The sequence below is a fragment of the Sturnira hondurensis genome, unplaced genomic scaffold (genome assembly GCF_014824575.4).
Source record: "Sturnira hondurensis isolate 20B ecotype Veracruz unplaced genomic scaffold, ASM1482457v3 Scaffold0013299, whole genome shotgun sequence".
In the NCBI taxonomy this organism is placed as follows: domain Eukaryota; kingdom Metazoa; phylum Chordata; class Mammalia; order Chiroptera; family Phyllostomidae; genus Sturnira; species Sturnira hondurensis.
In genome coordinates, this window is record NW_028085930.1 from 1,430,538 (window position 1) to 1,443,813 (window position 13,276).

The 13,276-nt window shown below is 48.4% G+C and overlaps 1 pseudogene; it reads left to right on the plus strand.

Annotated features, from left to right (window-relative positions):
• The first annotated feature begins 1,289 nt into the window (after window positions 1–1,289).
• LOC118997493 (protein FAM92A-like) overlaps window positions 1,290–13,276 on the plus strand; it is a 45,535-nt pseudogene continuing 33,548 nt past the window's right edge.

The window sequence follows — 13,276 nt, forward strand, 5'->3', positions numbered from 1 at the left end:
TCTACCGCCCTTTCCTCTGCTTCATGCAGCAAAATACCCCGTGGGTTTCTGAAGTTCAGCAAATATCCTCCCAGGCCAACTCTGAAGTTCTGAAAGTACTTTGGAAGTGCTATGAACCTTTTAGGGGGAGCAGCCCCTTCTCCCCCAAGGAGTAGCGGATACGGGAGGACATAAGACTCCTAAATTCTTTTCAGATCTATTTTCTTTCTCGTAGACTAGAGGTAAATGATGGGGGAAGGAGTCGCTGGACCATTTCTGCTACCTTTTGGCATTACCTGCCTACATGTGGCTCGCATCTTACTTTATAATGTATTTTTCAGCCTCAGGGCTTCAGGGTTGTAGGGTTTTTCCAAGTACTTTGTCCTACAAAAAAAGAGGGACAAACTAAACCCAAATAAAGGAGGAGACAAAAAATGAAGACTACAGTGGAAATAAATACAACAGAAATCCAAAAATAGAGAATAATTGACAAAATAGAAAGAACAGAATTGACAAACTTTCAGCTAGACTGGCCAAGAGAAAATAAAAGGCCTCAGATAACCAAACTCGGAAATGAAAGAGGAGACATCACTACCAATCTTACAGAAACAAAAAAGGAGTATAAGGGAATACTACAATTTACCATATGCCAACAAAGTAGATAACTTAGTTGAATGGATGAATTCCCAGAAAGACACAAACTGTCCGGAATGACCCAGAAGAAATAAGAAATCTGAATAGACCTGTAAGAAGAAAAGAGAATTAATAACTTAAAAACTTCCCACAAAGGAAAGCTCAGCTTCAGATCACGTCACTGCTGAATTCTACCAAATGTTTAAAGAACAATTAATACCAATCCTTCACAAACTCTTCCAAAAAATAGAAGAGGGAACACTTCTCAACTCATTATGTGAAACCAGAATTCCTTGATACCAAAACCAGACAAAGGCACCATGAGAAAAGAAATACAGGTGCCAAAAAAAGAAGTCCTCAACAAAATACTAGCAAACTGAATCCAGAAACATATAAAAATGGTTATACACTACGGTCAAGTGGGTTTTACCCCAGGAATGCAAGACTGGCTCAATCTTAAAATCAGTCCATGTAATCCACCCTATTAATATAACAAGGGATAAAAAGCCCACACAATCAACTCAACAGACACAGAAAAAGCATCTGGCAAAATACCCAAAGGGGAGGAGACACAAAAGGTACTCCCAGCAGAAGAAACAACCTAAACAAACTTGCAAAGAAAAAAGTTTTATTTGGGGGATGTATGGGAGTTGAGAAGATACTTTTCAAAAGGCGTAATGGGTGGTCAACCTGTGGACAGCCTTGAATGGGAGTTTGAGAGATCAAGGGGGAGCCATGAGGGCTTTGGGCAGAGCTCTGATATAATGAAAGTGGCATCTAGAAACCCAATCTGGACCAGTGATGACTTTACACAGGCCAAAGTGATTCCGAGGTACAGAGTTACAGTCACATAATGTTCTGGAGGATGAGTTGCAATCTACTCTACTCCCAGAGTCGATCAACGCTTTGCAGCTGGAAGTATATGTAGGTTTTGAGGCCCTATTTAAGAAAACAAAAATAAATTATAAATCAAAATTAAATACAAAAATGAACATATATTTAGAATGAAAAAAGAAATCACAGCAAATTACACCATATCCATGGCTACTCCAAAACATTCATTCAATATAAGTTGGAGTGGAAAGAGGAAAGCATTTTAACCAATGCAGTTATTATATCTGACTTTTGCAAACTGTACAAAAACATATGACCATGTGATCATTGCATGGGCCTTGGAAGGATCCCTACAAATGAGAAGCCCCGAAGCTGGAGCCCCCTCTGCCTTGCGGTGAATCTACCCACAAGTATGCTGAAGCCAGTGTGCACAGGATCAAGAAAAACAACTGTTAAAACCCTTCCCAACTTAACGTTCCATGATGTCATGTTGGTACTTGCGATCAGCCATAGTGGGAGCATTTACACCACAGAAATTGGCAAGTGCCACACATTAGGGCTTCTCTCTACTCCCAGAAAGCTGGTTTTTAAACATTTGCCAGAACACTGCTGAATCCACCTTTACTTAGGGCAAAAGTGTAAATCCAGCTCTAGTGCTTGGCACAAAGTCCCTCTCATCGGCCATCACAGCTGGACTACGCAGAGGTCAAAGTCATTAGACTCAGTATCAAATCAGGAGAGACCTCACTAGGGCAGTGATCTCAGAGCCTTCCATCTGAGCCCTGACCACTTTTTCCATTGTATCTGCTTCACTCTCTCATCTTCTCTGTGCCTCGCCTACGAAAACAAAACAAAACAAAACAAATAAGCAAAAACACAAAAGTGGCCCTGTCACCATCTCTGAGAAGGTGAGACGAAAACATTTCAGATCAGGACTGAATGTGAGCCCGTTTCTAAGCCTAGTAGCTGCAAGCAGACAGGATCACAGGGGAGAGAGACTCTCTAAGCTTCTAGCCTGGGAGTCTTCCAGGATAAAGACCTAAAGATGAAGCCATGCCCTCAATGACCCACTGGTGCTAACCCTGAGGTGACCTGTGTCTCCTGAGTTAGGTAACATTTCCAGCCTTCACCACTTTCAGAGCAGTGAGGCCCTCAGTCTCCTCCCCAGTGGCCACACCCCCTCTCACTTTGCCTCAATGGGCTGACCTCCAGTCTGAAGGGCTAGGGGGAGGAGTTCGGGTTCCTCTCTGTGCTCTCCAGAGTTCGCAGGCTTTGACCCCCTTCCTGTTCTTCCTCCCCTCTCCAGGTTCTGGTGGGCCTCCATAGAGCCAGCCTTCCCCCCCCTTCCTCTGGACTGGCAGTCCCATTTCACTAAGAGGGAAACTGGGATTCAGAAATCAGGAGTCACACTGAGTCTTGCCTGACTCCAAGGGCCATGCCCTTTCCCTTCCATTACGTTGTCTCCCACATAGGTGTGGGTTCTGTCTCCTGCTAGCAGCATGCACCAGGTTCCTGTGAAGAGTGCCCCCCAATCCTCCACACAAGGCCCGGAAAGCATGGAATTCCCAGCGTAGCCACCTCTAGCTTTAGGGCTCTGAGATGCACAAGTGGGAGAGCAGGCAGGGTAAGGACAGGGGAGGGAGGGGCTGGGTGGGTATGGAGCCACGTCCTGGGGTTATAGCCTGAGGACTTCAGTGAATGGTACTCAGTGGGCTATACCTGAATGCTTCTAATTTCTGGGGATGCTCATGTGCATCTAAGTGTGTGCGCCATCCATCAGCCAGTGTCGTAACTGCCTGTGATTATGCCCAGGCTCTGCATTCCCTTTGAGAATAAGCAATGGATACCGGCAGTGGGTTAGGAACATCTTTTTGAGCCAAAAAATACAGGTCTGAATTGAGGCTCTGTTACTAACTAGCCATAGACTGAGGAGAAGTCACCTAACCTCTCTGAAGTTCAGCTTCCTCCCCTGTAAAGTGGAGGCAGTAAAGGTACCTACCTCATGGGTCATCAGGGGGATTCTTGGCTTACAGGAACCATGCACAGTGGTCATTACCATGATGCCAAGATTGCACTATACCTCACAAATGTTTACTGACCAAATGAATGGCGGTCCTTGCCCAAAGATATCCAGCAAGCCAGTGATGAAAGGCCCGCTCACTCAAGGGAGATAGATAGTGTTGTCTCCCTGTGGTTAGGCACATACACTTAGAGGTCCTAGTACATAGGTTCAAAATCCCAGCTCAGCCTGGGCGGATTACTTAACCCCTCTGTGCTCCAGTTTCCTCACCTGTAAAACGGGGACAATAATAGGGACCAATTAGGTAGATAACAGAAATAGATACATAGATGAGTAGCGGTATAAAAGATATGTCGTGTGCATATGCACACACACACACAGTTAAGTTAAGGCTTAACCTAATTAAATTTGCAAAGAACTGGGCACAGTGCCTGGCACATTTCGAGTGCTATTCAGTGTGAGCTATTACCGCTCTCTGGGTGTCAGCCCGTGGCTGTCGGCAGAGAGCAGGACACTGGGCCCCAGAGCTGAATTACTCCCTCCAGGAGCTTTTGTCCCCACCACATCACCCCACCCAGAAGGTCTCCCACAGCTGCCAGACCTCTGTCATCCAAACCATCAGCCCCACCACTCACCCTGCTCAGATTTCCAATTATTTGTCCTGTTTTGAATTCAAGTGGGATATCAGCAGCAAGTCTGGCTTTATTAATGGCGGTGTCTTTAGTGTTATCGACTTTCTCACTCACTCCTCGCTCTCACTCCGAGAAGCTCTGTTTCCTTTAATTAAGCCCCATGCTAAGTGCAGAGCAGGTGACGCGAGTCTGGAAAGGCCTTTGTTCTGGGACTTAGGCACTTTCTCATGGGCTGGAGATGGGAGAGACAGTGTGCGCTGCCTTTGAAGTCTGACATCCATCCCCACAAACGGAGAAGTGGAACAGTGTAGAGAGCCAGACCCCAGAAAAAGGAGGCCAGCCCCCCCCAGTCTGCCTCCCTTATACCTGCAGAGTGGGGGTGGGGTGCGTGAGAGTGTCTCTACCACCGCTCCCGAGTGTGATGCTCCGTCAGCATCTACTGACGACTGGAAGATGTCAGCCCGGCAGAGAGGTTCCATTCTGCACGCTCAATGACAACGTGACAGAAGTCAGATACCAAGAAGGAAGTGAGGCATGGAGAAAGGGCCCAAACACTGCCTTCCCCTACCTGCCCTGCATGCCTTGCCATGTTCCTGAAGTATACTGAGCCTCAGTTGCCTCCTCTGTAAAATGGGGTGATGAAAAATCTCCCTCTCAGAGATGACAGATGGGAGCCATCCTCAAAGCCAGCCCCATACTGCTAGGGTCTTTCTGAGCAACAAGCTTGCTCTTTGAAGGACAGCTCCTATCCCCAGCCTCCAAGGCCTGCTTTGCTGTCTGCACCTCCTCCTGTTTCTCCTGATCGCAGATAGGACTAGTCCTACTCTTCTCTGTACACGTTTCCCTGTCTCGTCATGGACAGACGCATGCATCCCACACTATGAAATGATGGAGGACATATCCGAATTTCCAGCCATGGTCTGCTTCTTATTCTATCTCTGGCAGTGGAATGGGGACGGAGGCAGGCTCGGTAAATAGTAGGTACTTGGTGACTGAACCCGTTGAGTTCGGCTGCATTTACTTTACAGTAAGCCATCACTGCAGAGGCCAAGAAGACCCTCTCGCCTGGGTGAGATAGCCCTGCCCTTAGTTCAGGACTTTAAGCCTTTTCGAGCAACATCAGAAAAGTGAGGGTCAGGGCAGGTGACTCACTGTGAAGGGAGGACACAAAGTCTGAGTGTAAAGCCCCCAGCACAGTGGCTGTCACGTGGAGATACCTGGCCACAAAGCCCTTGGGTAATGACCTTGTGGTGAACATGACTGTCTCACACAGACGAATATTGCCACCTGCTTCCCTGCCTCATCATGCAGTTGGAAAACCCCATCACCTTGAGCTGGCCCTGAATGCCCACACGTGTCCTGGACAATCACTGAAGTGTCCTGCTCACCCCTCAGCAGAGGGGCTGCTAGGGTGGGCAGGAAGAGAGACAGTTGGGAAACCTCGCTTAGGTGCCAGACAGCAGCTTTGGGGCCTCTTTGCCAGAGGTCTGGGGCAAGTGGCCTCAGTGCTCCTGACCGAGGACAGTCCTGAAAATGCCTCCAATTCTACCACCCACCCTGTAACACTGTCCTGGAGGCCTGTCTCACCACCCCCATGAAGCCCTGCCCACCTCCTAATCTTGCGCCTGCCCCTCATCAAGGACCCCCAGGGCCGTGTGATTGGAGCGATTCTCTGTAACACACAGCACAACTTCCTCCTCTCAGCCCCTGGCTATAGTTAGATGCGGCTCTCTTACCTCCCTTCCAGGCCTGGGGGCTTCTCCCTGCTGGGTTGCTTCTGATCTTCTCTATGTCCCCAGCACCCAGAGGAAGAGCAGCAGTCAGGAAAACTGGCACACTGGCTTCAGTCACAGAATAATGCCAGAAATCTTTGATTTTCATAGTCTCTAAATTGCATTCATTTGTAGAAGTACCTACTCCTCACTCCTGGCAACTAGTCCTGTGCCTACTAAGTCAGAACTACTGGCCTCTGTGTAAAGGACTGAAACCCACCTCAAACCATCCAAGACAAATGAAAGAAGGCCAAGCCTGGGATTAAAGTGTGAGTGAATCACCCATGGCTGCATTCAGGTGCTTGACCATGGACCTAAGAATCTCTCTACCCCCATTTCCCAAGTATTGGCCTCACTTTCTGGGGAGCTGCCCTATGAAGTGAGATGGCCCCTTGGAGCTTCAACCTCTGATTCTCCCAGTTTATCAGTTCCAGAGCAGCCCTCCCAAGGAGGCCTCACATTGTCCTGTGTGGGTCACGTGTCCATCCCTGAGCAAGTAACTATAGCCAGAGGAGGTACTCTGACTGGCCAGATCTGGCTCATGTGCACCACTCTGGCACCTAGGGCTAGGAGGAGTCTGGTCAGCTCTGCCCGGACCACTTGGATGGAGACTAGGTAGTCAGTGGTTTCCCCAAGGGAAATCGGGGTGCTAACTTTCCAGAAGAAGGAGAATGGACATTGCACAGGCAAAGGCAATTAATAATCACCAAAGCTTCCATTAAATAAGGGGGTAGGGAGGAACAAGTCCAGATCCCAAAGGAATATCTAACACCCCTAAGGAGACAGAGCACCAAGCAAAACTGACCCAAGCTAGTGAATGTCTAAATAAAAGCCAGCTCTACCTCACAGAAGCCTATGTGCCACAGACTCCGAGCAGTTGGAGATTTAAAAAAAAAGAGCAGGCTGGAGCAGTCAGGAAGTCTCCCTGGAGGGAGAGGTCCGTCTTAAAGGACTGGCAGGCCCAAGAAAATGAGGAGAATCACCAGGCTGCTGTGCTTGGGCATCAAGGGCTGGTGCTGGTCTCAGGCGTCACAGCAGGACACGGAGCCGGAGCCGTCACAGGACCAGAGTAGCTGGGTGAGGGGTGGGGAGGGGAGTGGAGGGCAGGGGAACCTCATTCCTCCAAAGGACTAGGCTCCACCCACAGGATCCGAGCCAACGAGATCAAAATCTAATTTACTCATTAGGCATGTTTCTTCTGTACAAATCAAATCACGGGCTATTTTTCCACATCGTAAATATTGTTTTAAACTCTTGCTCATGGGCAATTAGATTACAAGCATCGCCTAGTGAGTTATATGCCCTCGTGTTTGGCGGGCCTCTGGCTGCTTTGTGAGCAGTTTCCTTTTGAAATCTTTCCCAATGATTTTTAAGGGGTTCTGAAATCCTCTCCCTAGTGATGCGTGAGGGCCCTTGTCTATGACCATAAATCTCCATAACAGCTCAAGAGAGACAGTCTCATCTGTGTTCATTTCCAAACAGCCACGTTGAGCTTCTCTTCTCCTCCCTACTTCTCCCTTTCGTTCTATTTCTCTTCCCCAGTGTCTCCGTGGCCCCACCCACTGCCTCTGTCTTTGTGTTCACCCTGAGCACCAGCCTTCAGGGGACCCGCATTCCAGTGCCAAGATCGTCATTCATTTTGAGCAAGGTATTCCCTCTGCCCTACCTGGGCCTCAGTTTTGACAACTACAGAATGGGGTTAATTTTTGCCCCACCCAAGTGGTCCCCTATTCTCCTCTGCTGGCCCGACCAAAATGCTTAGAAAGACTTTTGGTCTTTCTTTTCTCCATAAATGCTCCTTTCCCTTCCAGGTCAGCCCCTGGCCTCTGTACATATCCTCTGTCCTAGAATGACAGCTCTCTCCTTAAGACCCACATAACCCCAACCTGATCTGGCTAAGCACCAGGGCCACCTCCTCCAAAAAGTATGTTATGACTTCCTTGGCCCTCACTTACCTGTCTCCTCTGTGGACATTCACCCACGAGACATAGTTTGGTCCCTGATAATGTAACAGGGTGCAGACAAGAGGGGGGGGGGGCAAATAGGGATTTGGAATGTGGTCCAGAACTCAAGGTGTCCAGGGAATATTAGGATGTCCTCACGCCACAGGTGTAAGTTGGGGGAAGGGACCCATGGAGCAGGAACATGCAGAGCTGTTTTGTACAGCAACAGCTTTGCAGCTAATCCATGGCATGGCCATTTAACATACCTATAACCTTTAACTGGCTGCATAGATATGTTAAATAGCTGTGGCCATGCTCTGAGCCAGGGGAATGGAAGTGAATTCCCCTCAAGATGTAACTTGGGGCAGGTCCCCCAGGTGACAGTGCCTGCATGAGAGCTTGGACAAGACTGGCTCCACACCATGGGGCCACACCTGCCTGGACTCAGTACGGCAGCCCAGTAAACTTGGAATAATACAGGAATGCTGGCAGGTATAACTGATTGTAGGAGGAGTCGGAAATGGGGGTACAGAGGAAGATTGGCATGGGGATTTAAACGCAGACACGGCAGCCATTGAAGAGAGAGCCACACTCTTTTGGCCAGAGTGGGGACCCCCTTGCAGCTTTGCCAGGAAAAGGGATCCACATGGTTTGGCCAGAGTGCAGACCCCCGCAGCTCTGGTGGAGAGAAGAGCCATGCAGTTTTGGCCAGAGTGGGGACCCCTGCAGCTCTGATAGAAGAGGACCATGAGGCTTTGGGGTGCTCCTTTTGGCCACGTGGCCTGGGAAGCAGGAGAGACTTTGCCTGGAAGAAGGCGAAAGAACTCTTGCCAGTAGACCATGAGAAGGTGTCACACACTTTGAATTAATTAGAGATCCTGCCTGGAGGGCGACACAGCTGACTGTGCTGGGAGCCTGAATCACGGATGCCTACTTCTTTTCCTGAGACACGGTACCCCGAATTGGGGAAGGAGGAAAAGCACTGTGGGTGTCTGTGGACATCCAAAAAGGACTCTGATATTTTAATGAAGACATTAGGTCACTACTTTAAGTCTGTATAGGCTTAAATAAACATTGTGCTTCCCTTCCACAAATCTCTGGTATTGAGAGACGTCTTTCCTATTGGCAACGGACAATTGGACCGGTTAGGGGGTCCTTTCGGTAATAGTATATCATGACCCACCTTGGTCCCTTGTTCTGTACCAATAATAATGACAATAACTATAACCACCTTTTACTGAGCACATCCTATGTGTCAGACACCATGGTAGAGGCTATATACATAAGTGTTATTACTCCTATTTTACAGATGAAGAAACTGAGGCTCAGAGAGGTAAAGTGGCATCTCAAGTTCATACAACTTTAATAGCTGAGCCAGAATTTCTCCCTAAGAAGAATGATCTCATACTGACCCTGTACTACGTTGGACAGGGGCTGAATCTCACTTAATCCCCACAACAACCCTCCATGAAGCCGGCAGTGCCATCTCCACATCATAGAAAACAAAGGCCCAGAGAAGTGGCGTCTGCCACCTGCAGCTTCTCAGCCAGCACGGGGAGGAAGAGTCAAAGTCAAATCCGCCAGCTCCACAGACCTTCCCCTCCCACCCATCACCCCACCCACACACCGCCACAGAAGACCAGGGAACAGCCCCATTTGCCACGGCACCAGCCCACCTTCCCAAAGACAGTGTGCCTGCTCTGAGCTGTGAGCATGAAAGAGAAAGGTTAGGAGCCCATGCCCACCAAGAAGGATCCAGAAAGCACGACAAAATGTAAAATCTTGTCCAAAGGTCTTTTCATTCCTTCCTTCCTTCCACAACTACTTGTGGAGCAGCACTCTGTGCAAAGGGTAGTGCCTGGCTCTATGTCCCTCCTTGCTTTAGAGAGACAAAGTCCCTGCCTGTCTTCCAGCCAAGAACTTTCTGGAGACGTGCTCCCAGGGTTGCCAGTTCTCCTCGGGAAAGTGAGTCCCTGGGCACCGACATCCTGGAGGCTGTACCAGCCAGCACGGATGGGAACGGAGGCCTGATCCGGGGCTCCCAGCCCCTGCACTCAGGGAAGGGACATGGACCAGAGTTCTCACACTAACATCTGTCCCCAGGGAGTGATGTCAGCCCTGCCCTCAAAAGGAGGGTGGACTGGCTTTTGTCGGGCTGCAGAGAGTCGTGAAAGCAGTAAAGGGCCTCCCCCTACTCCAGCAGTGCTTGGGGCTCTGGCCGGGGGCTCTGTGAGGGCCTGAGGTTATGAGACAACTGCCTTGCAACACAGGCAGCCCCTTCCAAGGGTCTGCCTCTGACCGTCCTGTTTATTCCTCCCTGCATTTGCTTTCATCAAGCTGAGCTCTGACCTCTACTGAAGGACACTATGAGAAGCCCCCTCAAGAAACCCTTTCGTCATCATTGAGGGACGCTGTTGCTGAGGGTATCATCTATCACATCACATCTGATCCTCACAACACTGACTTCCAACAGTCCTCTCAGTCCCAACATCAGGAACACTCACGTTGTTAATATTGTGGCTGTTATGAATTCTGTATCTGATCATACAGGGTCAGGAAAAGTAGGTTTGTAGTTGTGAGCATGTGAACGGAGTTTATTCTTGTGCTACTATTCATTAATTACTGGTGTTATTACTTGTTAATTATGGTATCATTTTCCATAGAACAGCTGTAAACCTACTTTTGCCTTACCCTGTGTGTCCCTCTGCGCTTTGGTTGCTAGGGAACGAGGTCAACATTCATCTAATTCCCAGCGGTTGCATAGGACCTTATGATGCAGGGCCTTGTTTTCTGTCCCTATCTTGGTTTTTCCCCCTCACCTCAATTTACTCACATATTTTTATTAAATTCTTTTGGATTGAATATTGTTCTGTGCGCACTTCAGGTACATCACTTTTCTGCTGTGTGCCCTGCAGAAAGTCACCTCTCGGAGCCTCTGCTCCCGGGATGCGAAGTGAGGAGAGGGGTACACATCTCCGCATCAGGCTGTGAGGGTTAAATAGAAAGTGCGGGCCACACACTTGGCACCATGCCTAGGGCACATTCCTAATCATTATCTACCGTTACTGTTAGTATGGGGACAAACAAACAAACAAAATTAAATAGAGACACCTCAGTGGTTTGGGAAGAATTCTTTTATATTCTCTTCGGTTACAAGCAAAGATCAGGAGCTAAGAATGGTTAGAATTTAAGGTAGAATTTAGCCCACACTTCAAATCACGCCACTGCACAATTGGCCTCTCCTCACCCACCTGCCTTCGCTTTGTGGCTCCCATACTGTTGGTCTTGAGGAGTCTCTAGTGCCCAGAGAGAAGCTGGGTGGAGTTGCAGCTGGCTGTGATCCTTCCCCATGGTGTTCTCCAGGATTTGAACCCTGAGTCTTGGTTGTTGGGCAATCTGTTGGGGGAGGTGACCTTAAGGGGAATCATCCAACGAAGGGAGGCAGGTCTGGGAAGGAGACGCAGGAGTTCTAGAGCTCCTGGCTTCATTTCTCTCCAATTATAATCAGAAAACACCAGAGCAGGAAGGTGTTACTTAGCGTATAATGCAGCCACCTGGTGTTGCCCATGGGGAAACTAAGGCACAGAGAAGGAAAGGGGTTGGACTAAAATCACACAGCAATGTAAGGGTCCCCTTGCCTGCTCCGTAGTCCCAGCTGAGACCTCTCTCCTGAACTCCAGGCCCACCCCCTACTTGCCAGCTGAGGACTCCAGCTGGGGCTGTGATGGGAGCCCCCCAGTCTACCGCAGCCATACAGAAAACCTGGTCTTTCCTCAGAACCCGTGCTTGCCATAGCCCCCCACCCTCCCTCTGGTTAACGTCAGCTCTGCTTTTACAATGACTAGAACTGACATTTTGGGCATCGCCTTTTCTAGCTCTCATGCTCTCTCCTCCCCACTTCCCCGCCTCTACCATCATCACCACATTTGGACTATCGGCAAATCCTCTCATCCAGATTTTCACCACTGGCCACCCCCTGGCCCAGGCCACCATCTGCTCTTGCCTGGGTGGTCTCCTCACTGATTCTCCTGCTCTTGCCACAGGTCCCTATGTCTAGTCTCAGTATGGGAGCCAGAGTGTAAATATAAATAACCCTCCAATGGCCTCCAATTTTGCTCCGGGTAAAGCAAAGTCCTCTCTGTGACACGCAGGCCCTCCACAATTTCCTCTCCCTGCCCTCCTCTCTGGCCTCATCTCACACCCTTTACCCCTCGCCCACTCCGCTCCCTCAGGCCCACTCTGCTCCTTGTACAGACACTCACTCTTCCCACAACCCCCTCATGGCTATTTCCCTGCTTCCTCTAGGTCTTTACCAAAAATTTTCCTTTTCCCTCAAATGAGCATATTATTTTCAATAAGAGTCCCAAGACCGTGCAATGGGGAATGGATGATCTTTTTTCAACAAATGGTACTAGGAAAAGTGGACGTCCACCTACAAAAGAGTGAAGTTGGACCCTTACCTAACATCATGTACAAAAGTTAACCCAAGACAGATCAAAACCCTAAGCACAAGAGCTAAAACTATAAAGCCCTTAGAAGAAAATGGAGGGGAAAGCTTCATGACATTGGATTTGGCAGTGACCTCTTGGATATAACACCGAAGGCACAGGCAACAACAAAAAATAGGTCAACTGGACTTGATCAAAATTAAAAACTTTTGTGCATAAAAGGACACTCTCAACAGAGTGAAAAGGCAATCCACAGAATGGGAGAAAATATTCACCAATCAGGTATCTGATAAGGGATTGATAGCGAGAATATATAAAAAACTCCTAAAACTTGGCAACAAAAAGCAAACAATCCAACTCAAAAATGGGCAAAGGACTTGAATACATATTCTCCAAAGAAAATATACAAAAGGCCAATATCATTAATCATTAGGGAAATACAAATGAAAACCATAAAACCAACTTCATACTCATTAGGACGGCATATATGTATGTGTATATACACACACACCCCTACATATACATACACACACACATACATATCTACATATTTTAAAATAAAAGCAGAAAACAAGTGCTGATGGGGATATGGAGAAACTGGAACTTTTGTGCACTGCAGGTAGGAATGTAAAATGGTGCGGCTGCTATGAAAAACGGTCTGGTGATTCCTCAAAAAGTTAAACATAGAGTTACCGTACGATCCAGCGATTCCAATTCCGGGTACATACACAAAGGACTGAAAGCAGGGACTCGAGGATACATCTTACACCGCTGCTCCCAGCAGCAGCGTTCCCAACAGCCGAAGGGGGGAACAACCCTAGCGCATTTCGTCTCAGCCGCAGACAAAGAAAACGAGGTGCAGGCCAACAATGGGAGGTGGGGAGCTGCTGTTTAACGGATACAGAGTTTCTGCAGGAGGTGATTTAAAGGTTCTGGAGGTGCATGGTGCTGACGGTTGCACAGCAATGTGAACGGACTAGATACCACTGAACTGTACACTTAAAATGGTCAAAAT